The 24,287-nt window shown below is 39.9% G+C and overlaps 1 long non-coding RNA gene across 1 annotated transcript in view; it reads right to left on the bottom strand.

The window, feature by feature from the left end:
• The window catches only part of LOC134759285 (uncharacterized), a 164,059-nt gene that overhangs the window by 92,664 nt on the left and 47,108 nt on the right, over positions 1-24,287 (bottom strand). The window contains exon 3 of the long non-coding RNA XR_010135378.1: positions 9,027-9,176. This is a non-coding gene — a long non-coding RNA (uncharacterized lncRNA). The remainder of the gene's footprint in view (positions 1-9,026; positions 9,177-24,287) is intronic.

Here is a 24,287-nt window from a genome sequence, read left to right as displayed (position 1 = left end):
GATGGATTAAAGACTTAAACGTTAGACGTAAAACCATAAAAACCCTAGAAGGAAACCTGGGCATTACCATTCAGGACATAGGCATGGGCAAGGACTTCATGTCTAAAACACCAAAAGCAATGGCAACAAAAGCCAAAATTGACAAATGGGATCTAATTAAACTAAATAGCTTCTGCACAGCAAAAGAAACTACCATCAGAGTGAACAGGCAACCTACAAAATGGGAGAAAATTTTCACAACCTACTTATCTGACAAAGGGCTAATATCCAGAATCTACAATGAACTCAAACAAATTTACAAGAAAAAAAAAACAACCCCATCAAAAAGTGGGCGAAGGACATGAACAGACACTTCTCAAAAGAAGTCATTTATGCAGCCAAAAAACACATGAAAAAATGCTCACCATCACTGGCCATCAGAGAAATGCAAATCAAAACCACAGTGAGATACCATCTCACACCAGTTAGAATGGCAATCATTAAAAAGTCAGGAAACAACAGGTGCTGGAGAGGATATGGAGAAATAGGAACACTTTTACACTGTTGGTGGGACTGTAAACTAGTTCAACCATTGTGGAAGTCAGTGTGGCGATTCCTCAGGGATCTAGAACTAGAAATACCATTTGACCCAGCCATCCCATTACTGGGTATATACCCAAAGGACTATAAATCATGCTGCTATAAAGACACATGCACACGTATGTTGATTGTGGCACTATTCACAATAGCAAAGACTTGGAACCAACCCAAATGTCCAACAATGATAGACTGGATTAAGAAAATGTGGCACATATACACCATGGAATACTATGCAGCCATAAAAAATGATGAGTTCAAGTCCTTTGTAGGGACATGGATGAAATTGGAAATCATCATTGTCAGTAAACTGTTGCAAGAACAAAAACCAAACACCGCATATTCTCACTCATAGGTGGGAATTGAACAATGAGAACACATGGACACAGGAAGGGGAACATCACACTCTGGGGACTGTTGTGGGGTGGGGGGAGGGAGGAGGGATAGCATTAGGAGATATACCTCATGCTAAATGACGAGTTAATGGGTGCAGCACACCAGCATGGCACATGTATACATATGTAACTAACCTGCACATTGTGCACATGTACCCTAAAACTTGAAGTATAATAATAATAAAATACATAAATAAATAAAAAGAACAATGAAACTAGATCCCTATCACTCATCATACACAAAATAAAATCAAAGTGGATTAAAGACTTAAATGTAGGACCCCCCAAACTATGAAACTACTAGAAGAAAATGTGAGGAAAATCCTTCAGGACACTGGACTGGGCAAAGATTATATAAAGAAGACTTCAAAAACACAAATAAAAAAGCAAAAATAGACAAATCGGATTATGTTAAACTAAAAATCTTCTGCACAGCAAAGGAAACAATCAAAATATTGAAGAGACAACCAGCAGAATGGGAGAAAATAATTGCAAACTCTTTATCTGAAAAGGAATTAATAACTTGAATATACAAGGAACTCAAAAAACTCAATAGCAAAAAACAAATAATCCTATTAAAAATGAGCAGATGAGCAAAATAAATATCATTCAAAGAAGACATACAAATGGCCAACAGGTATATGGAAAAAATGCTCCACATTACCAATCATCAGGAAATGCAAATCAAAACCACAATGAAATATCATCTAACCCCCATTAGAATGGCTGTTATCAAAAAGACAAAAAAAAACAAATACTGGTGAGGATATAGAGAAAGGGGAACTCTTACGCTGTTGCTTGAAATGTAATTTAGTATACTTGTTATGGAAAACAGTATAGTGGCTCTTCACAAATTAAAAATAAAACTATTTTATGATTGAACAATCCCACTATTGAGCATACACTCAAAGGACAGAAAATCAGCATGTCCAAGAGATATCTGCACTCCCATCTTAATTGCAGCATTATTCACAATAGCCAAGATATGGAATCAGCATAATTGTTCAACAGGTGAATGGATTTAAAAATGTGGTATATATACACCGTGGAATACTATTTAGCCATGTAAAAGAACAAAATTTTATTTGGTGAGCTTAAAGGACGTTATGCTCAGTGAACATTGATGACCTTGAAGGACGTTATGCTAAGTGAAATAAGCCATGGAGCAGAAAGGTAAATACCGCATATTATCACTCATATGTGGAAGCTTAAAAAGTTGAGCTCATGGAAGTAGAGAATAGAATGGTAATTACTATTCTCTACTAGAAAGGAAGGAGAAAGGGGGGATTATTTAGCCATAAGGGAATGCACATTCTTTTTTATTATTATTATTATTATTATACTTTAAGTTTTAGGGTACATGTGCACATTGTGCAGGTTAGTTACATACCTATGCATGTGCCATGCTGGTGCGCTGCACCCACTAACTCGTCATCTAGCATTAGGTATATCTCCCAGTGCTATCCTTCCCCACTCCCCCAACCCCACAACAGTCCCCAGAGTGTGATGTTCCCCTTCCTGTGTCCATGTGATCTCATTGTTCAATTCTCACCTATGAGTGAGAATATGTGGTGTTTGGTTTTTTGTTCTTGCGATAGTTTACTGAGAATGATGATTTCCAATTTCATCCATGTCCCTACAAAGGACTTGAACTCATCATTTTTCATGGCTGCATAGTATTCCATGGTGTATATGTGCCACATTTTCTTAATCCAGTCTATCATTGTTGGACATTTGGGTTGGTTCCAAGTCTTTGCTATTGTGAATAATGCCGCAATAAACATACGTGTGCATGTGTCTTTATAGCAGCATGATTTAGGCAGGAGAAGGAAATAAAGGGTATTCAATTAGGAAAAGAGGAAGTCAAATTGTCCCTGTTTGCAGATGACATGATTGTATATCTAGAAAACCCCATTGTCTCAGCCCAAAATCTCCTTCAGCTGATAAGCAACTTCAGCAAAGTCTCAGGATACAAAATCAGTGTACAAAAATCACAAGCATTCTTATACACCAACAACAGACAAACAGAGAGCCAAATCATGAGTGAACTCACATTCACAATTGCTTCAAAGAGAATAAAATACCTAGGAATCCAACTTACAAGGGATGTGAAGGACCTCTTCAAGGAGGACTACAAACCACTGCTCAAGGAAATAAAAGAGGATACAAACAAATGGAAGAACATTCCATGCTCATGGGTAGGAAGAATCAATATCGTGAAAATGGTCATACTGCCCAAGGTAATTTACAGATTCAATGCCATCCCCATCAAGCTACCAATGCCTTTCTTCACAGAATTGGAAAAAACTACTTTAAAGTTCATATGGAATCAAAAAGAGCCCGCATTGCCAAGTCAATCCTAAGCCAAAAGAACAAAGCTTGGAGGCATCACACTACCTGACTTCAAACTATACTACAAGGCTACAGTAACCAAAACAGCATGGTACTGGGAATGCACATTCTAAATTTCATTAAATAATCCATATTTTCTTTAGAATGTTACATCAGTTTGCACTCTCATCAGTGTATATCAGTATCTGTGCATGTAGGTTCCTACCCAACAAACACTTGTATTACACAGCTTTCTAATTTTTTCAGTCTATTCAGTTTAAAGTGATATCTTATTGCTTTAACTTTCATTTATTGACTATTAATGATTTTGAGCATTTCTTTACTTCTCTATAAACTTTTAAATTTCTTGTGTAATTGTTCATAAGAAATTATGTTCCTGTAGGAACTTCTCTTTTCTTATGGTAGAATCACAAGGATATCATTTATGCCTTTTCCATTTTAGATATTGAAAGAATCTTTATCTTGCCTATCAGCTGCCTATTAACTTTGTCTGTAATGCCCTTTGTTAAAAAGAAGTTCATACTTTTGTTCATAAACTGTTTTCCTGGTCCTAGATTGCAAAGATTTTTTCCCTAATAACTTGATGTTTTATCTTTCATATTTAGATCTTTAATTTTTCTGGAGTCTCCTTAGATGGGGATACTGTTCTAATTTTCTCCACATGGTGAATCACTTTCCCCTACTCCATCTCTAAACAATCTGGCTGTTCCTTATAAAATTGCAATCTTCCCTTACGCCATATATTAGGCTCCATGTATCTATGGGTCTGACTCTTGCCTCTCCCCCCTGTTTCATGAATCTATTTCTCTGCTTTGGTACCAATATCAAACTATTTTTCATTACTACCAGTTTGTAATTCTTCTCAATGAGGGGTAAGGCAATTCTCTCCTTCTTCTTTTCTAAACTTGACTTAATTAATATGGATCTCTCTTCCTCCAACATTTTGGAATACATGTTTCAAGTTCTTCAAAAAGCCCAGCTGGGATCTGACAGCCTTTAATTTATAGATTAACATGGGAATAACTATTACCATTAAGATACAAGGTTGCCCATTCAAGAACATGGAATATTTCCATTTATTCAGATCATTTTTATGTTTTCCATTAGAATGTTAAAGTTGTCTTCATAGAAGTTATGCATATCCTAAGTTAAATAATTTGTAGATACCTTATAATCTTTGCTGCTTTGTGTATGTCCCTTAATTTGGATGAGGCTTGGGTTCTGGATCTTGCTGTGTCACTGATTATGCTGCATGATTTTAGGCAAGTTATTCACTGCTTCTCAGTACCAGTTTTCTCACCCATTAAAGGACCGGATTGAAGTTTATGCTCTTCATGGTAACACGGGTAATAACAATAACAAACCCAGATTAAAGTTTCATAATATGCCAGCCACTGTACTGGGCACACTCCCTGCAGATATATCCCCTGATAGGAAGGTGACTACATGTACAGCACTTAGCATGCCTGGTACATTGTAAGCACTCAATACATGGTAGCAATCATGGTGATCATGCCTATTTAAAATTGAGAGTTGGAATCTTAGAGAGGTGAAGCAATTTGCCCAGGCTCACACAGCTGGACTGAGATGTAAGAAACACTAACACCTGGAGATGATTCTCTTCCAAAGCAAAGACTCTGTCAGCCCTACGGTCTCAAAGGATTTGAGTTACCACCTCACAAATGCTGGTTATCTTGACTTCTGGAACTCATGCCAGACTCCTGAATACCAGAGGCCATGAATGACGTCCAGGGCTTCATTGTGCAGCTAGGGTTACCATCAGCTCTGGCCACATGCGTTTGCTCTTGTAAAACATCATTTTTCCTAGAAGTCCAATGTGTTCCTGGATGTCGCTGGCTGATAGTAGAGTCAGATAACAGCCTGGGAAGGCAGCCGATAATTACAGGACAGGAAGTGGGTGCCATCCAGCCAGCTGGATGAGAATCAGCACCTCTCTCAGAGACTGTGCATGAAGACTGAGGTGGGTACGGTGGAAAACCCCTCTCTCTCCTCTCCCCAGAAGCCAGGGCAGGCCTAGCCCATAGCCAGGTAGAAGAAGGGAATGCTTTGAGAGCTACTGACTGATCATCCTGCTTCCAGATTCTAACCCCTCTGCCAAGACTCTTCCGAATGTGACTGATAGGGAGCCAACTTAAACTAGTGTAACTAAATACAGAAATGTTACTAGCTTAAGGAGTAGAGATGATTTCAGGTAAGATGGATCCAGGATGTTAGAATTATTTCACTAGTTCTCTTCCCTACTCTCTCCTCCCCAACCCACCTTTCTTTTCCTCCTTTTTTCAGGCAAGCTCTCTCTGAAGGAGGAAAATACAGCCACTGGCAGCTCCAGGGATGTCTTCCTCAGGGCAGGGTCTCTTTTTCAGTAACCATATCAATTTCTGTAAAGGACTCTGATTAGTTCTGCGTGAGTCAGGGGTCCGCACAAAGAAAATGGAAAGTTGGGCCATGTGATTGGCAGTCTTGTAGAGTGTGAAAGAGAATTTCCCCAGAGAAAGATGGAGGGCCGAAGGGAAAAAAACGTAGTCGATGTCCACTGCCCTTCCTGTACTATTCCCCAAAGATCTGGTGGGCACATAGAGCCCTAGCTGACTCCATGACCTATTTGGTATCATTTCCTGCCATCCCCATTCTCCTACTACCCATCCTGTCCTCTAGACACTGGTTCACGTGCTATTCAACTGTTTGAATAGCACATCTTCACATCTCTGAACCTCTGCGCTAGCTGTTCCTCTGCCAGAATGCAATGTGGTCCATTCCTTCCTAGAACTCTCTCTCTCTATGTTTGCCACCACCCCCAAGCAAATTAAGTACCTTCCCACAGCAATATATGCCAGTTTATTCTATCACATAGTAATTACTTTTCCAAGAAGTTCTTATTTGTCTTCAGGCTAGACTTGAGGTTATTGAGAGAAGGAATTAATAGTGTCTGATTCATCTTTGTGCAAGTAAACGTGACTCTATAGCATACACTATTTATTTACCCTGTATCCACCTTCTCCTTCCTTGCTACTGAACTCTGACTTGGAGGACTTTTTGCCCAGCTAAATGTTCACTAGCTCAGCCTTCCTTGCAGCCAAGAATTCACATATGACACAGTTCCTGGCCCATGAGATATACATTCATGCATTGCTTAACAACAGGGATACATTCTGAGAAATGCATCATTGTGCAAACATCATAAAGTGAGCTTACACAGACATAGATGGCATAGCCTACTACACACCCAGGCTATATGGTACATCCTATTGTTCCTAGGCTACAAACTTGGAAAACATGTTACTGTACTGAGTACTGTAGGCAATTCTAACACCATGGTAAGTATAATATTTGTGTTTCTAAACATAGAAAAAGTACAGTACAAATACAGTATTATAATCTTATGGGACCATTGTTGTACAAGTGGTTCATTGCTGACTGAAACACTGTTATGCAGTGCATGACTATAACTGGACATCTGCTTGGATGGAAGGCAGTCTCTGAACAGCTTTTTTCTTTCTCATTAAAAGAGATCACATAAGTCTGGCACTACCTTTCCCCCACTCCTTCCTGCCTTATGTATGCACTTGGTATTTGGGAGTATGACAGTCATCTTGTAAACAAGAGGAAAAGATCAAGAGAATCATCTTGGCATGATGGAGGTGCTGAACTTATGCCTGCAACCACCTGCCTCCTGATGTTAAGTCAAGACAATTTTTTCCATCCTTGTTGTTCCCCTGTATTTGGAGTAGCTCAGGTAGTATGATACTCTCAGTTTTGTAAGAGTCATTGTGGAATAGGGCACCCAATCTGATTCCAAGATTTGAGAAGTTGCTTGTGCACAAAAGGCACACATACCTGATTTGTAATTGTAGCTATTTAATAATTAAATATTTTTCCATGTATATGTGTTATTTTTAGTATCTACTAATTTGTTAGCACATAAATGTTATGAAGTTATATGAAACTAACTACTTAATATAACTGTGAGAATTTTTTTTGGCTTAAGACACTAGAAAGTTTACTAAGACACAGAGTATACCTTTAACTAAGAGTGTTCAGAAGACCCTGACTTAAGTAATAAATGAATAAACATAAAAGGGAGGTTTACTTGTGCAGAGTGGAATGAAGAGGTCATTTGAGGAATAGCAGAGTGACTCTCCTTTGTTCTTCCTCTTAAAAAGGAGAGGCCTCCTCTTTATAAAGAAATCTTTATTTTTTTAGAGATAGGGTCTCACTATGTTGCCCAAACTGGCCTTGAACTCCTGGGCTCAAGCAATCTTCCTGCCTTGGCCTCCCAAGTAGCTGGGACTACAGGCACATGCCACTGTACCAGGGCATGATTCTTCTTTTTTAAATGCCATATTATAATTGCCATATTACTTCCCACTGTGTTTATGTAACCATGAGCTTCCGCTGCACTTTCTGCATTGAAAGAGTTTTCTAGCTTCATTGGCACCTCACAGTTTCCACTCCCACAGCCTTCTGGGAAGCATACCTCCTCCACAAAGCCTCTCTTGACTAAGAGGAAGTCTCATGATTTTTGTACTTTCCCCTTCATCTCAAACGCAGCATCACAAGCTCTTTGCACAGGCAGAAATGATAGGCTGGTGAGCTCAGCGGTATGAAGGATCTTGCCTCTCATTAGTGATTGTGTGTTTTTCCTTCTCTCTAGTGTAGATGTCTTTGTTTCAGACTATAAACTCTTCGGTGAGTGCTTGAATCAGCCAAAAGCCAACCTCATTTTAAAAAATTTGACAACTATTTGTTGAGGACCAAGTATGTGTCAAGCACATCCTTCTTGATGATGAGTTTGCCACAGACAGCCCTTGCCTTCATCTTGGCAGCCAGGGCTCCATGAGGTGCTCCGCACCAGTCTGGGGGGACCATTCACATAGACAGTGAAGTTTGCAGGGCATCCAGGACTTCTGCATCATGGCAGGCCTCCTGACAGATCTTTCCAATTTCTAGTGAATATGAGATAACCAAAGGCCACTGAATAAAGCAGTTTAAAGCTTAGGCTTTGGGTCCAAATTCCATCTCAATCATTTACCTGCAAGTTCACTCAATGCTCTGAGCCTCATTTTTCTCACTTGGAAAAAGGAATTCTGGAGCCTCACAGAATTATTTTGAGGGTTAAATAAAGAAACATATACATAATGAGCTCTCAACACAGTAGTAGACACACACACATATATATATATATATAATAAGGATATATATGTTTAATATATATAATAAGGGAATATATATTTAACAAAATTAGTATGCTGGGGGCTTTTGGGAACAGGCAAAATTTCAAGATAGCAGTATAATCTCTGTTAGTCAGGATGTTTACTGCTGTATCTCTAGCCTAGTCCAAGGCATAGCACATAGTAGGTGGTCAAAAAATGTTCGATAAGTGAACTTAATAAGTCTTACATTTTCATAACTCTTTCTACATTTCAAGACATGATCACATCTGAATTTTAACTCAATTCTGGTGATAATTGTGAAAGAAGGCAAATAAGGTGGCCTTATACTAATGGAGTTATTACCAGATTTTTGGCACTGTGCATTACGTGTATTATTTCATTTAATACTCAACTCAGCCTTTGAGTCCCATTTTATAGATAAGGAGATTGAGGCTTCAAGAAGCTAAGTTACTTGCTCAAGGTCACCCAGCTAGTCAAGTGACTGAACTAGGATTCACCATTCAGTACATACTCATTCGGTTCCCACTGCGTGGCAGCCAGAGCTGAGGATTTCGAAATTCAGAGGTCAGGAGACAGAGACTCTCCTTAGGTAGCAAGTGAACATTTTTCTTGTCCAAGTTACTCTGCTGTAGTTTTTGCTGGAACATATTCTGGATCAATCCTGAAAATGGAAAAAAAATAAATAAATAAGCAGCAGCTCATATTCTTCACACAACATGTAAGGATTTCACATCCACAGGTAAAATTAGTATTATGATTTCACAGTGTGGGAAACATCCAAATGAAGCATTTAGCCAAGACCAGTCCATTCAGCATGTTATGACAAGGGCTAGGCTTGGGCCAGGAGCCCTGCTGCATGTACAGAGATGTAGGGAGTTGAACAAAAGCACAGACACTAGAATCAGTTTGGCTGGGTTTGCGTTCTGACTCCACTACTTTTCAGCTTGAAGGAGTCACTTAACTAGCCTGGGATTTAGTTTCCTCATATATAAAGTGGGATTGTGAAAGTAAGTAATTCACAACATGGATGAATCTCAAAAGCATTAGGCTGAGTGGAAGAAGCCAGAACAAAAGGCTACATACTATACAATTCTATTTATGACATTCTAGAAACAGCCATAAAACAGATCAGTAGTTATTTGGAGGTTCATGGCGAGGGGGTGGGGTGGGGGGCAGTGACAGGATTGACTATATAAAGGTGCATAAGGGTACATTGTGGAGTGATGGAAATATTTGATATTTTGGTTGTGTTGTGGCTATATGACTCTATATACATTTGTAAAAACTCATCATCTTGTACGTCTAAAGAGTGTGAATTTTACTGCATTTAAATTATGTCTTGATAAAACTGACTTAAGAAATACAAGTAGTTCATGGGTTCTTGCCACCACTAAATTAAATAATGTCTGTAAAGCACTTGGAACAGCACCTAGGAGAGAGTGAGCTCTCACTGTGCATTCGCTTCTCTTACCAAGTGAGTTCATTCAAGTTTGCATGTCTCTGAAATCCAACAAGAAATCTTCAGAAGGCAGGATGAAAAAAACTGAAATGTTTTTCATGAATTCTTAACATAATATTTATTACTCAATAGGAGATGGTGAAGGAAGTCAAGTTCATCAGAATAAATGCACAATCTTCTAATGTACCATTAAAAATTCACCAACTATCACCAATGTGAAAAATAGAGATAGATAATGAATTAAAATGGTATTTAATCTATATTGTTCTCTGGCTGCGTGTAACTACTTACTTAAGAATATCAAAAGAAATACCTGGACCAGTCAAGAATGCAGGCTACTCTTTCTCTCACTCTTTCCCCAGAATCAGTCCCCCAAAGTTGCATGATTTCTACAATTTTTGAAATCTCTGCAATTTTTTTGGTCCCAAAACTCTGGCATTAGCCACTCCAGCCACTCTGGGCATGATCCAGACATAGCAGTGAGATGGCCTTGGAGGTGTTGACCTGTGCATGAACCATTGTCCTGCAATCTTCTCCTCATAAGGTTGAACTTCTGGGGCCTGAGGTTGAATCCCAAGCTCTGCCACCAACTGCTGGATGATGTGGAGCAAGACTCCTATGTCTCTGTGCTTTAGTTTTCTCATCTGCAAATTCCAGGAGTAAGCCTAGGTGATCTAGAACTGCTTAACAAGCCAACTTCTAGAATTCTGCAACCTCTGGAATCAGGAGGCAAACATGCTTTGGTTCTAATCTTAATGTGTACCAGTAATAAAAATTCTCTGGGCCAGAATTTTCTTGTATGTAAGATGGAATAATAATAATACCCACCTCCACAGGCTCTCTGTGAAGAGCAAATGGATGATGTATGCGAAAGCTCCTAACAAAGTTTCTGGCCCCCAAATTGTACCTTTCTTTCCTTTCATCTTTTACTCCTTTCTTCCTTGCTGCCACCCTCCCTCTTCCCTATGGGTATAATGGACTCCCACATAATTTTAAAAACTTATATTTTTGTTCCATTTATCAAAAAAGCACATCTGGTCTTGAACTTGCATATTCATAGTGTCATATGCCAAGTACTATTGCTAGGTGAAAATGCTGGTTATTCATTAACAGAGAGTTTAAATACATTTTTAACTATGACAAAGGTAAAACAGCTCAGAATGCTAAAACTGACCTCTTGCTCTTTTAGATACTTAAGTTGATTTTCTAAAAGTTTCTTTACCCCTATTTTTCACTTCATTCATTCATTTGTACATTCAACAAGCAATTTTTGAGCCCCTCTATATGCCTGACACAACACTAGGGACCAGGGATACATAAATGAATCAGACATTGGCCAGGCGTGGTGGCTTATGCCTGTAATCTCAGCACTTTGGGAGGCCGAGGTGGGTGGATCACCTGAGGTCAGGAGTTCAAGACCAGACTGGCCAACATGGTGAAACCCCGACTCTACCAATAAAACAAAAATGGCTTGGTGGCACGTGCCTATAATCCCAGCTACTTGGGAGGCTGAGGCAGAAGAATCGCTGGAACCTGGGAGGTGGAGGTTGCAGTGAGCCAAGATTGCACCACTGCGCTCCAACCCCAGCAGAGCAAGACTCCATCTCAAAAATAAAATAAAATTAAATAAAATAATCAGGCATTGTCCTTAAGTTCCAAAAATTGCCAGGTGAATGGAAGGAGGCACAGGGGATATGATAGAAGTCTGTTGAGGATACATTAGGGGCCAAAGAAGGGCATAGTGGGTTCTTCCAGAGAGCAGTCAGGAAAGCCTACACGGAAGAGTTGAGGCTACACTCAGATCATGGCAGATGAGTAGATGTTCATCAGATCAAGGTGCTGAAGAAGGGAACAGCATGCAGAGACAGCAGGATGCACAAAGGCCTAAGTGTGTGCAATAGCCTTGTATAATCTGGCAAGTGCACTTTGGTTGGGGTGGTGGGAATGTAGGGTACAGAGTGGTGGACTCCACAAGAGAAGAAGCTGGGAGTCCTAGAACAGTTCTCTTTGAGCAAATGCTGACCTGCTTAGGACAAAAGGACATTAGATGCTGCACAATTGTTGGTGGCAACAGAAGAACAACTCACCAAGTCCTAACTCCATTGCCCACTATTCACACTGGCCGGCCACAGCTCTGTTGCCTGCGATGGGTCTGGAAACACTTCTCTAGGGTTTTCCTGGGACTCTACAACACTTGGATTGATTTCTTTCTGTATCAGGTCATAGTCCTTAGAGGCAGCACTAAATGGAAGGCATTTGTTTAAATTCTGATACCTTGATTGAATTTTTCTTCATAACAGGACCAGATTTTTCACTGTCTGCACATCCATTGCTCAGGCACAAGATTAAGAAATAAATTTGTTGTTTATAAGATGAGGACCCACAATATTCAGTAAGGAGAGATGAGTTGTCAATAAGGGAATCAAGAGTTATCAAATGTCTAAAATGTGCCAGATGCTTTTTAACTTTTTCACAACCCAGTGTGGAATTTAGATATTTACCCCTCTGATTACAAATTCATACTCCTTCCACTTATACCACCTTGCCTCCAAGGTCTCTTCTCAAAGAGTCTTTGCTTCCAAGGAGCCAAAAGGAAAGGAAAGTGAGGAGAAGAAAGTGGTCTTCCCTTCTCCTAATGTCTTATGGAGGCTGCTGATAAACAAACACCCAGAGTTCCAGTTTAGATTTATGTGAGGGAAAAGTCTATGGCTTGGAGCTAATACAAGAGCATAGCTAGACTATCTTGGCTACCTACAAAGTTGGGAAAAGCACCACAGACACTTTGGCTCCTAGTATTAAGTGGAAACATGAAGAGAAAAGAGTTCGCTTACAGATATAGTGAAGTTTTGGAACAAAGATAGATAGAAAAGAATGTAGCAAAAGGAACAAAAAAATTTCTTCTCTTTCAGAACCTATTCCTTTTGCCTATTTTGCAAAGAGAATTTTCCCCCATTAAATGATATCATTCTCCTTATTTTGTCTTCCTTTTTCATTCTTTCCTAGATTCCTTTCTTCTATGTGTATTCCTTCTTTGCATTCTCCCTTTTCTCCTCTCTCTTTTTTTATTTCTTGGTCCTTCAAGCTCTTTCTTAAAGTTCAAATTGAAATACCAGCCTTAATCCCTGGGAAGCAGCTCTGTTTTCCCTGCCATGGCATTGCACAACTTGTGGTGTGGCTCGCTGCCACCATTAGCTGTGCAGTGAGGTTTTATGTAGCCAGGGAACATCTTGTACAATGCAATTTTTTATCAAAACCAAATAGCATAACAATGCATACAGGGCTTCGTTCACCTCAACTTCATAAGATTTCACTATGATAAAAACAATGAAGTTGACATCTAAAATCCATCTCTCTTTGAAAATAAATGGCCCCAGTGCCTCTCCCTTCCCTCTCCACCCTCCCCAGGTCCCCTTCCAAAGCCCCTACTTGCTCACCGACCCCCCTCTTCTTATCATCAAGTGCTTCCTTTGGCTTCCAACTGTTCAGGTTTCACCAGTCTGGTGACCCATTAGGACAGGGTTGCACCACAATGGGGTGAGGCTAAAGGAGAGGGGAGGAAAAGGCCTGCGTGGAAAGTCCCAGTGAAGCTGGGTTTGACTCCCCTACAATCATAGCCTCCATAATCCTGGCAAAGTAGGAACGACTTAGAGATAAGTACAGTCAAGTGTCACTTAATAACGAGGATTTGTTTTAAGAAATGTGTAGTTATGTGATTTTGTCATTTTACACACATCATAAAGTGTACTTACACAAACCTAGATGGTATAACCTACTACACACCTAAGTTATATGGTATAGCCCATTGCTGCTAGGCTACAAACCTGGACAGCATGTTGCTGTATGGGATACTGTAGGCAACTGTAACACAATGGTAAGTATTTGTGTATCTAAGCATATCTAAACATAGAAGCAGTACAATAAAAATGCAGTATTATAATCTTATGAGACCACCATCATATATGCAGTCCCTCATTGACTGAAACGTCATGACTGTATTCTTATTGCAGGGATCAGGACAAGAGTCACAGGCAGGAGCATATACAGAGCAGAGCAAGTTTCAGCCCCTGGTTCAAGAGGGGCCTGGCCCTGCCCATCAACATAGAGGTATCCTTAGCCAGGAACCTCCAAAGAGAGAAACAGGATGCACTTAGTCAAGATCAGGATGCAGTGAGTTGAGAATGCACTAATTTGAGAGCCCAGGATTCATGGCTCAGGCCAGGTTGTTATGGTATTAGACCCCCAGAAGGCAACGATAAAGGACAGGCTTTTCTCCCCACCAATTCCTTCCAAGTGATCCCCAACAATAGGGCTAAATGGGACTCAGACCTTTCTATGCCTTGAGAGAATCCTTGCCTTAAACTCCCAGAAAAGCCACAGAGCTCCCAACAGGAAGGTTTCACACTGTGTCCTTGAGCATGGAAACAAGTTCTTCAATGCCAGATAGGTAGGAGGGAGGGCTGGAAAAGGAGATGGCTTGCTAAAGGCCAAGAAGAATAATTCCCTAGAAAGAAAGTCCTTGTTCTCTTTCCTACAACACAGGCTAAAAATTGAACCCCCCTGCCTGCCTAATTCGTGGATACCATCCAACCATTCATTCACTTATTCATTTGTTCAAGAAATATTCAATGGGGTTCAACCACACATTAACATGATTTCATTACTCTGGGAGTAATGAAATTTATGCAAAAAAAGTGCCTGCTTTCATTGAAAGGAATAAATATTTAAAATAAATAAATACATAAAATCCACTAATGATAAGCCTGATGATGGGTTTTGCGGGGTTTTTTTGTTTAAGAAAAACAGGGTATAAAAAAGAAATGAGCATGGGGAGTATGTGGCTACTTTAAATTACGGTGATCAGGATGGCTTCTTTGAAGAGGTAGCATCCAGGTGAGACCCACGTGAGTAGGAGGCAGGGAAGGGCATTCCAGACAGAGGGAAAGGCAAGAGCAAAGCCTCGGAGACAGGAGCAAGCCTTACATGTTGGGAAAATGCAAAGAAGTTTTGTTGAGGCTGGAGTGGGGTATCAGAGGAGTGGAGGGTGTGCAAGGAGGTTGTGGAGGCAGGGACCACCTCCAGCCTTCCTCCTGCCCTCCAGGCCACTAGGCCCATCCACAGTTCCCTGTCCCTTTACCCAGTGGCTGGGTTGATCCTGTTAAAGTTCTATCTGGGGCTGGTTTGGAGGGCCTCTGGCTTCTACTCTGTGGAGAGGCCTCTTGGTTCTATGCACCCTCCCAGGAAAGCCCCAGCCCCTTACCTCCCTGCCCAAGCATCAAACACAGAGATTAGTGAGTGATTTCTCTGGGTGTCAGCCCTTGGGTGTGAAATTTAAACCCTTAATTCCAAACCATTACAACATGGGTATCCAATTGCCTCCGATGACTTCAAATCATGATTTGCTTGTGTGTGCCAGACATTTTGTCAACGAAGGATTTCTCTGACGGCTTCAGTTTTAAGTGAGTCCGCTGTTTACTGAAACTCCAGCCTAATTAAAAACACCCAGACAAATGACAGAATGAAAGGGCATAGAATACCTCAACGAAAGTCTCCGTGAAAGGGTTTGTGGGCTCATCTAAGGAAAAGGAATATGAAAGTGTGTGTAGTCAAAAAATGATGAGTTCATGTCCTTTGTAGGGACATGGATGAAGCTGGAAACCATCATTCTCAGCAAACTATCGCAAGGACAAAAAACCAAACACCACATGTTCTCACTCATAGGTGGCAATTGAACAGTGAGAACACATGGACACAGGAAGGGGAGCATCACACACCGGGGACTGTTGTGGGGTTGGGGGAGTGGGGAGGGATAGCATTAGGAGATATACCTAATGCTAAATGACGAGTTAATGAGTGCAGCACACCAACATGGCACATGTATACATATGTAACAAACCTGCACGTTGTAAAACTTAAAGTATAATAATAATAATAATAATAATAATAATAATAATAAAGAAAGTGTGTGTAGTAGGGGACAGAAAAGGGACGCTGTTAAGAGCCTGAGCTCTGGACTCTGTCTGGGTTCGAATCTTGGCTCTGCCACTTGCTAGCTGTGTGACTCTGGGCTGATTACTACCTTCTCTGTGCTTCAGTTTCCTCATCTGTAAAATGCAGAGAGCAACAGTGTCTTTAGTGTTGTGATGATTAAAGGAGTAAATACATAGGAAGCACTTAGAGCAGTGCCTGGCAAATCATAAGGACTCAAAGGTTGTTCACTTTTATTGCTATGGGTGTGTCATAAAGCTGACATGGTCCTAGCTTTGTGTTCATAATGGCTCAGTTCAGGTGGTTGGAGCTGGAGGCACTGGAGCTAAGACTGTGGACTCAGGGCCTCAAGTCCCTAGAATCACACCACACTTCCAAATCTTTAAGCTCACACACACAGCCTTTTGGTCCTAGAGGGAAAAAATACAAAGATGTAGACAGTGCATCACAAATTCATTCTTCCTTTTGGAGAGAAAAGCTCCAGGCCATGGTGATGCATGAAAGATAATGCCTGGCGCTGAGAGAGGCTCTGGATGTGGCGCACTGACTCACTGGGCCACCAAGAGAAATCTAGTTCCCAGAAAGTTAGGTCTAGGTCTGTGCTTTCAAAATTCAAAACAAAAAATTTTAAGCAATTGACCCTTTAATTCAAATGAAATTTCACCAGGAACCTCAACATATAAAACTGATAAAAGAGTCAAAGAACCCCAGTCTCTCAGTCACCCCCTTTCTTTTTCTGACGGTCCCTGAAAGAACTGTGAGGAACATGATTTTAAAAAGACACTGACTTAACTATCAAAACCCCAAGAGAAGAAGTGTGCATCAATTCCCGCAGTTATACGCCCTCTAATACTTCTATTAATTAAATTAAAAAATAATATATGTACATAGTTTAAAAAAGTAAAAATCATCTCAAAAAGCAGCAATGCCTGCTCTACTCCTTCCTACTTTTAGGTTGCTGTCCCCAAACGCAACAACTCTCAACCTTTTAAGCCGTTTCTTTGGAATTGACCTTTCTTTCTTTAAATAATATGGTTATACTGCTAGTTCTGGATTTTTCCATTGTAGACATTTCTCTTTTGTTACTCTATAGTGGAGGATAAAATTTATCTCTCTTCATCACCTCTATTTTGCTCTTCCTATAACTCTCCACAACATAACACTTCCCCTCCCCTATTCACTCATACATATCAACTTTTTGTTAATTCAATATTTGCTGTGTACATGATAATATCTATGAAAATATTGTTCACAGATGAGACACATAATGTACTGTGGTTAGTTTTCCTTTCGTGAACATTTTTTCCTATTTTTCCTTTGCTTGGTTTTGTGTACCTACAATTAATTAATCCCAAATTCTCACATAGGGCTATAAAACTCCTAATGAAGTCAAATCTACCATGTAACTAAAGAGTTTCATGTTTTTTTGAGGTGGGGGCAGTATATCCCTCTTGGAGATGCTTGGTCTTCCTCCCATAGTCTAGATGGGTTGCTCTGTAAGTCAGCGGTGCTGCTATTATTCTGGTCTTTCTTTTGCTATCATCCTAAGAATACTCTGAGCTTTTCTCTTGAGTTAAATACCAGGATCCTGGATTCCATGGTTTAGTTTATTCCCCCTGCCCCCACCCCACCCCTATTTTTAGGGAAGTGCATCCTCTAGTATCTTCCCAAGAAGAGCTGTTTGGGAAGTGACTATTTGTGGAGACCATGCATGTCTGAAAGTATTTTTATTATATGTTCACCCTTGATTTACGGTGGGCAGGTCAATCTTCTTCTTTATTATCAGCTTAGTGGCACTTGTTAGACCCATGCATTTTGGTCTTTGTCCAAAAGTTTTAGAATAGTTGTGTATTTAACCCTACACATGGGGCAGGATCCTCCAGCTCACTTGTGAGAGGACTCCTGGAGACATAAATACCTGACGCTGCGTGTGTGACATACAATCTACAGCAAGATAAGGCAAGACATAATTAATACCCTCCTCATCTGCCATCATGTTTTAACTTAGCAAACACTTGCAGAGTACCTGTACTCTGTGCCATGTACTGTGCTCAATGCTGGGACTTGTTTAGGATTGAGATGATTAATATATATTTATTTTGACAGGTTCACATGGAGCCCTCAGGCCGTATGGCAACATTAAGACTTTTCTGTCAAGCTGCTCTCTTCAACTAGGTCAGTTTCCCTCACTTCAGTCAGCAGAAGCCAAACTCAATAGATAAGCCTGCCAGGAAAAGGACATAACAATGAACACCAGCCTCTTGCAGGTGTCACTCAGCACACAGTACAGAAGACCTATTGTCTAGAGTTGAGGGGCTCTGAGGGGTCAGGCGAAGCTCAGCCTCAGCTTCTCAGACAGTGAATGTGCCAGAAACTCTGTGCTCTGCTCCAGGCGAAGTCCATGGAGCTTCTGGCAAATGGCCCATTCCTCCTAAGTGAGCCCAAGTGGAGGGGATCTCAGAGCAGGAGAACAGGATGAAAGATAGCAACAACAATGACAATAATAATAGTTGTTTTTATTGTTGCTACTGAAGCCAGAAGAGATATCCCACTTTATTTTATTATTTATTTATTTATTTATTTGTTAAATTTTTTTGAGACAGAGTCTCGCTCTGTCACCCAAGCTGAAGTGCAGTGGCGATTATAGCTCACTGCAGCCTCAGCCTCCTGGGCTCAAATGATCTTTTGACCTCCTCAGTAGCTGGGACTACAGGTGCGTGCCACCATGCCTGGCTAATTTTTGTATTGTTAGTAGAGACAGGGTTTTGTCATATTGACCATTCTGGTCTCAAACTCCTGTGCTCAAGCGATCCACGCACCTCAGCCTCTCCAAGTGCTAAGATTACAGGTGTGAGCCTGGTCAGGGAAATATCACTTTAATGTGATTAATTGGAACACTAGCACTGTGCTAGGGACTCAGCAACATTAAGACATAACATTCACTTCTGCTTTGGTTCCCACAGATGTTTTTCATTAGCAGTAAGTGAAATTTCAAGAAAGGAATCGAACAAAAGGTAAAGACTACTGCAGTAAAAAATGCAGAAAAAAATCTTTTCTGACCCTGCCACACTACTGCTAGAATTTATCCCAAGGACATAATGAAAGATGTGAGATGTTACTGCTAGAAATTATGAAGTAATGAAAGGTCTGAGAAAAGATATAGTCTTAAAGATATTTGCTAAAATGTTTCTATAAAATTAAAACATGAAATAGTTTAAATATTCTTCTCATTAAAAATTTGGGTAGTATCCTCATTCAATAGAAGACAGTCTATTTTAATGACTATGTAGTCATTAAAAATATATTCTAGAAATGTATTTATTGATGTAGAAAGACATATGTACAAATACATAAATGTGTATACACATATTCTGAAAAATATCTGATAGCAAAAATACCAACATAATATATTACATATTATTTTTTACATATACCTATACATATTCAGAAAAAGATATGAGGCTGGGTGCAGTGGCTTATGCCAGTAAACCCAGCATTTTGGGAGGCCAAGATGGGCAGATCACTTGAGGTCAAGAATTCAAGACCAGCCTGGCCAACATGGCAAAAACCACGTCTCTACTAAAAATACAAAAATTACACAGGTGTGGTAGCACATGCCTGTAATCTCAGCTACTAGAGAGGCTGAGAGAGGCAGGACAATTGCTTGAACCCAGGGGGCGGAGGTTGCAGTGAGCCGAGATTGTGCCACTGCACTCCAGCCTGGGTGACAGAGCAAGGCTCTGTCTCAAAAAAAAAAAAAGAAAGATATGATAGGAAAACATCAGAAGAGTTAAAAGAGGTTATCGCTGGGTTGGTGGAGTAATTGTCAGGTTTTTTTTTTTTTTCTTGCTTATCTATATTATCCATGATAATCTGACTTTACTTTTGTAAGAAAAAAAAGAGGTATTTTAACTATCTAGGATAAAGAAGAAAGGAAGGGCTTCAACGAGCCAAGGACAAACCTTGAAGGTGGCTCTCCAAGGTGTATGGAGAAACTATGTGTATATATATATATATATATACACACATATATACACATATGTATATGTATACACTGTTATGTGTGTATATGTATATATGTATTTATACACATATATGTACATATGTATACATGTATATACATATATATGTATATACACACACATATACATATATACATATACATATGTGTGTGTGTGTGTGTGTGTGTGTATATATATATATATATATAATGTTGGCTTAAACAACAGAAATTTGTAGTTTCATGGGCCTAGAGGCTAAAAGTTCAAGATCAAGGCTTCCTTCTAAGGTGTGAGGATGAATCTGCTCCATGCCTCTCTCCTAGCTTCTGGTGCTTGGCTGCCAGTCTTTAGCGTTCCTTGGCTTGTAGGTGTATCTCCTTGACTTCTGCCTTCGTGTTAACACAGTATTCTTCTCATGTGCATGTCCATTTCTGGGTCCAAATTTCCTCTGTCTACTGCTTCCACATCAAAGCAAAACCTCTTCTCAATGGAGTCTGTTTTCTTCCGTGTCCAGGATTTGAGGGTAACTGATTCACAGTCTCCCTATTTCCTCCTGACTTTTGGTCAAATGGTACCATGGTGATTTGTTTGGAATCCCATTTATATATACATACAGTAGTGCTTCACCCAAGAAGTTCCAAAGTCGTGTTTCTCCTGCACATAGAGGTATCCCTCCATGGTGTAGGGACTGATGGTCTTGTGCTCAAGGGGATTCTCCTTCATCTTTTTCATCAGTGATTCCTGGCCTGTGGCTTCTGACTTTTTGGAGCACGGACTTGAGTAGACCTGGCTTCAGGTGGCTAAGAGATTAAGTTTCGGCTGCAGCTATAAGGGTCCAGGCCGCCCACAGAAGGTTGGTGTGTCAGGGCTTGCCTTTTGCTGTTGCAAGAAGCATCCAAGCATCAAACTTGGAGGTAATAGAGAGGTCATCTCCCATCAGCAACCTTTACAAAGATGCTGATCTGGTAGATGAAACTCTTTCTTAGTGCAGATTATAAAAACCTTGCCAATGGTCCTTAACTGTATTTCATCTGCCTTCCAGTTAGCTTATAGGTTAGATGAAACCATACTCATGGCTGTGCAATGTGGTGCTATCAGAGTGCTAGCCTTCCACTTGTAACACAGTTTGAAGTCAGGTAGCATGATGCCTCCAGCTTTGTTCTTTTGGCTTAGGATTGTCTTGGCTACATGGGCTCTTTTTTGGTTCCATATGAAATTTAAACTAGTTTTTCTAATTCTGTGAAGAAAGTCAATGGTAGCTTGATGGGAATACCATTGAATCTATAAATTACCTTGGGCAGTATGGCCATTTTCATGATATTGATTCTTTCTATCCATGAGCATTGAATGTTTTTCCATTTGTTTGTGTCGTCTCTTATTTCCTTGAGCAGTGGTTTGTAGTTCTCCTTGAAGAGGTCCTTCACATCCCTTGTAAGTTGTATTCCTAGGTACTTTATTCTCTTGGTGGCAATTGTGAATGGGAGTTCACTCCTGATTTGGCTCTCTGTTTGTCTATTATTGGCGTATAGGAATGCTTGTGATTTTGCATGTTGATTTTGTATCCTGAGACTTTGCTGAAGTTACTTATCAGTTTAAGGAGTTTTGGAGCTGAGACGATGGGGTTTTCTAAATATACAATCATGTCACCTGCAAACAGGGATAATTTGACTTCCTCTCTTTCTATTTGAATACACTTTATTTCTTTCTCTTGCCTGATTTCCCTAGCCAGAACTTCCAATACTATGTTGAATAGGAGTGGTGAGAGAAGGCATCCTTGTCTTGTGCCGGTTTTCAAAGGGAATGCTTCCAGCTTTTGCCCATTCAGTATGATATTGGCTATCGGTTTGTCATAAATAGCTCTTATTATTTTGAGATATGTTCCATCAATACCTAGTTTATTGTTTTTAGCATGAAGGGGTGTTGAAGTTTATCAGAGGTCTTTTCTTCATCTATTGACATAATCATGTGGTTTTTGTCACTGGTTCTGTTTAAGTGCTGCATTACATTTATTAAATTGCCTATGTTGAACCAGTCTTGCATCCCAGGGATGAAGCCGACTTGATCGTGGTGGATAAGCTTTTTAGTGTATTGCTGGATTCGGTATGCCAGTATTTTATTGAGGATTTTCGCATTGATGTTCATCATGGTTATTGGCCTGAAAATTTCTTTTTTTGTTGTGTCTCTGCCAGGCTTTGGTATCAGGATGATGCTGGCCTTATAAAATCAGTTAGGGAGGAGTCCCTCTTTTTCTATTGTTTGGATTAGTTTTAGAAGGAATGGTACCAGCTCCTCTTTTTACCTCTGGTAGAATTCGGCTGAGAATCCATCTGGTCCTGGGCTATTTTTTGTTGGTAGGCTGTTAATTACTGCCTCAATTTCAGAACTTGGTATTGGTCTGTTGAGGGATTTGACTTCTTCCTGGTTTAGTCTTGGGAGGGTGTATGTGTCGAGGAATTTATCCATTTCTTCTAGATTTTCTAGTTTATTTGCATAGAGGTGTTTATAGTATTCTCTAATGGTAGTTTGTATTTCTGTGGGATCAGTGGTGATATCCCCTTTATCATTTTTTATTGTCTCTATTTGATTCTTCTCTCTTTCCTTCTTTATTAGTCTGGCTAGCAGTCTATCTATTTTGCTAATCTTTCCAAAAAACTAGCTCCTGGATTCATTGATTTTTTTGAAGGGTTTTTCGTGTTTCTATCTCCTTCAGTTTTTCTCTAATCTTATTTATTTCTTGTCTTCTGCTAGCTTTTGAATTTGTTTGCTCTTGCTTTTCTAGTTCTTTTAATTTTGATGTTAGGGTGTCTATTTTAGATCTTTCCTGCTTTCTGATGTGGGCATTTACTGCTATAAATTTCCTTCTAAACACTGCTTTAGCTGTGTCCCAGAGATTCTGGTACATTGTGTCTTTGTTCTCATTGGTTTCAAAGAACTTATTTATTTCTGCCTTAATTTCATTATTTACCCAGTAGTCATTCAGGAGCAGATTGCTCAGTTTCCATGTAGTTGTGCAGTTTTGAGTGAGTTTCTTAATGCTGAGTTCCAATTTGATTGCACTGTGTTCTGAGAGACTGTTTGTTATGATTTCTGTTCTTTTGTATTTGCTTAGAAGTATTTTACTTCCAATTATGTGGTCAATTTTATAATAAGTGTGATGTGGTGCTGAGAAGAATGTATATTCTGTTGATTTGGGGTGTAGAGTTCTGTAGATGTCTATTCGGTCTGCTTGGTCCAGAGCTGAGTTCAAGTCCTGAATATCCTTGTTAATTTTCTGTCTCATTGATCTGTCTAATATTGACAGTAGGGTGTTAAAGTCTCCCACTATTACTGTGTGGGAGTCTAAGTCTTTTTGTAGGTCTCTAAGAACTTGCTTTATAAATCTGGGTGCTCCTGTATTGGGTGCATATATATTTAGGATAGTTAGTTCTTCTTGTTGCATTGATCCCTTTACCATTGTGTAATGTCTTCTTTGTCTTTTTTGATCATTGTTTGTTTAAAGTCTGTTTTATCAGAGACTAGGATTGCATCCCCTGCTTTTTTTGCTTTCCATTTGCTTGGTAAATCTCCCTCCATCCCTTTATTTTGAGCCTATGTGTGTCTTTGCACATGAGATGGGTTTCCTGAATACAGCACACTGATGGATCTTGACTCTTTATCTGATTTGCCAGTCTGTCTTTTAATTGAGGCATTTACTCCATTTACATTTAAGGTTAATATTGCTATGTGTGAATTTGATACTGTCATTATGATGCTAGCTGGTTATTTTGCCCATTAGTTGATGCAGTTTCTTCACAGTGTCAATGGTCTTTACATTTTGGTATGTTTTTGCAGTGGCTGGTACTGGTTTTTCCTTTCCATATTTAGTGCTTCCTTCAGTAGCTCTTGTAAGGCAGGCCTGGTGGTGACAAAATCCCTCAGCATTTGCTTTTCTGTAAAGGATTTTATTTCTGCTTCACTTATGAAGCTTAGATTGGCTGGATATGAAATCCTGGGTTGAAAATTATTTTCTTTAAGAATGTTGAATATTGGTCCCCACTCTTTTCTGGCTTGTAGGGTGTCTGCAGAGAGATCCGCTGTTACTCTGATGGGCTTCCCTTTCTCTCTGGCTGCCCTTAACATTTTTTCCTTCATTTCAACCTTGGTAAATCTGACGATTATGTGTCTTGGGGTTGCTATTCTTGAGGAGTATCTTTGTGGTGTTCTCTGTATTTCCTGAATTTGAATGTTGGCCTGTCTTGCTAGGTTGGGGAAGCTCTCCTGGATAATATCCTGAAGTGTGTTTTCCAACTTGGTTCCATTCTCCCCATCACTTTCAGGTACACCAGTC

The sequence above is a fragment of the Gorilla gorilla genome, chromosome 9, assembly GCF_029281585.2.
Source record: "Gorilla gorilla gorilla isolate KB3781 chromosome 9, NHGRI_mGorGor1-v2.1_pri, whole genome shotgun sequence".
Lineage (NCBI taxonomy): Eukaryota > Metazoa > Chordata > Mammalia > Primates > Hominidae > Gorilla > Gorilla gorilla.
Note: the sequence above shows the minus strand (reverse complement) of the source record. Positions and strands in the feature narration are given on the sequence as shown.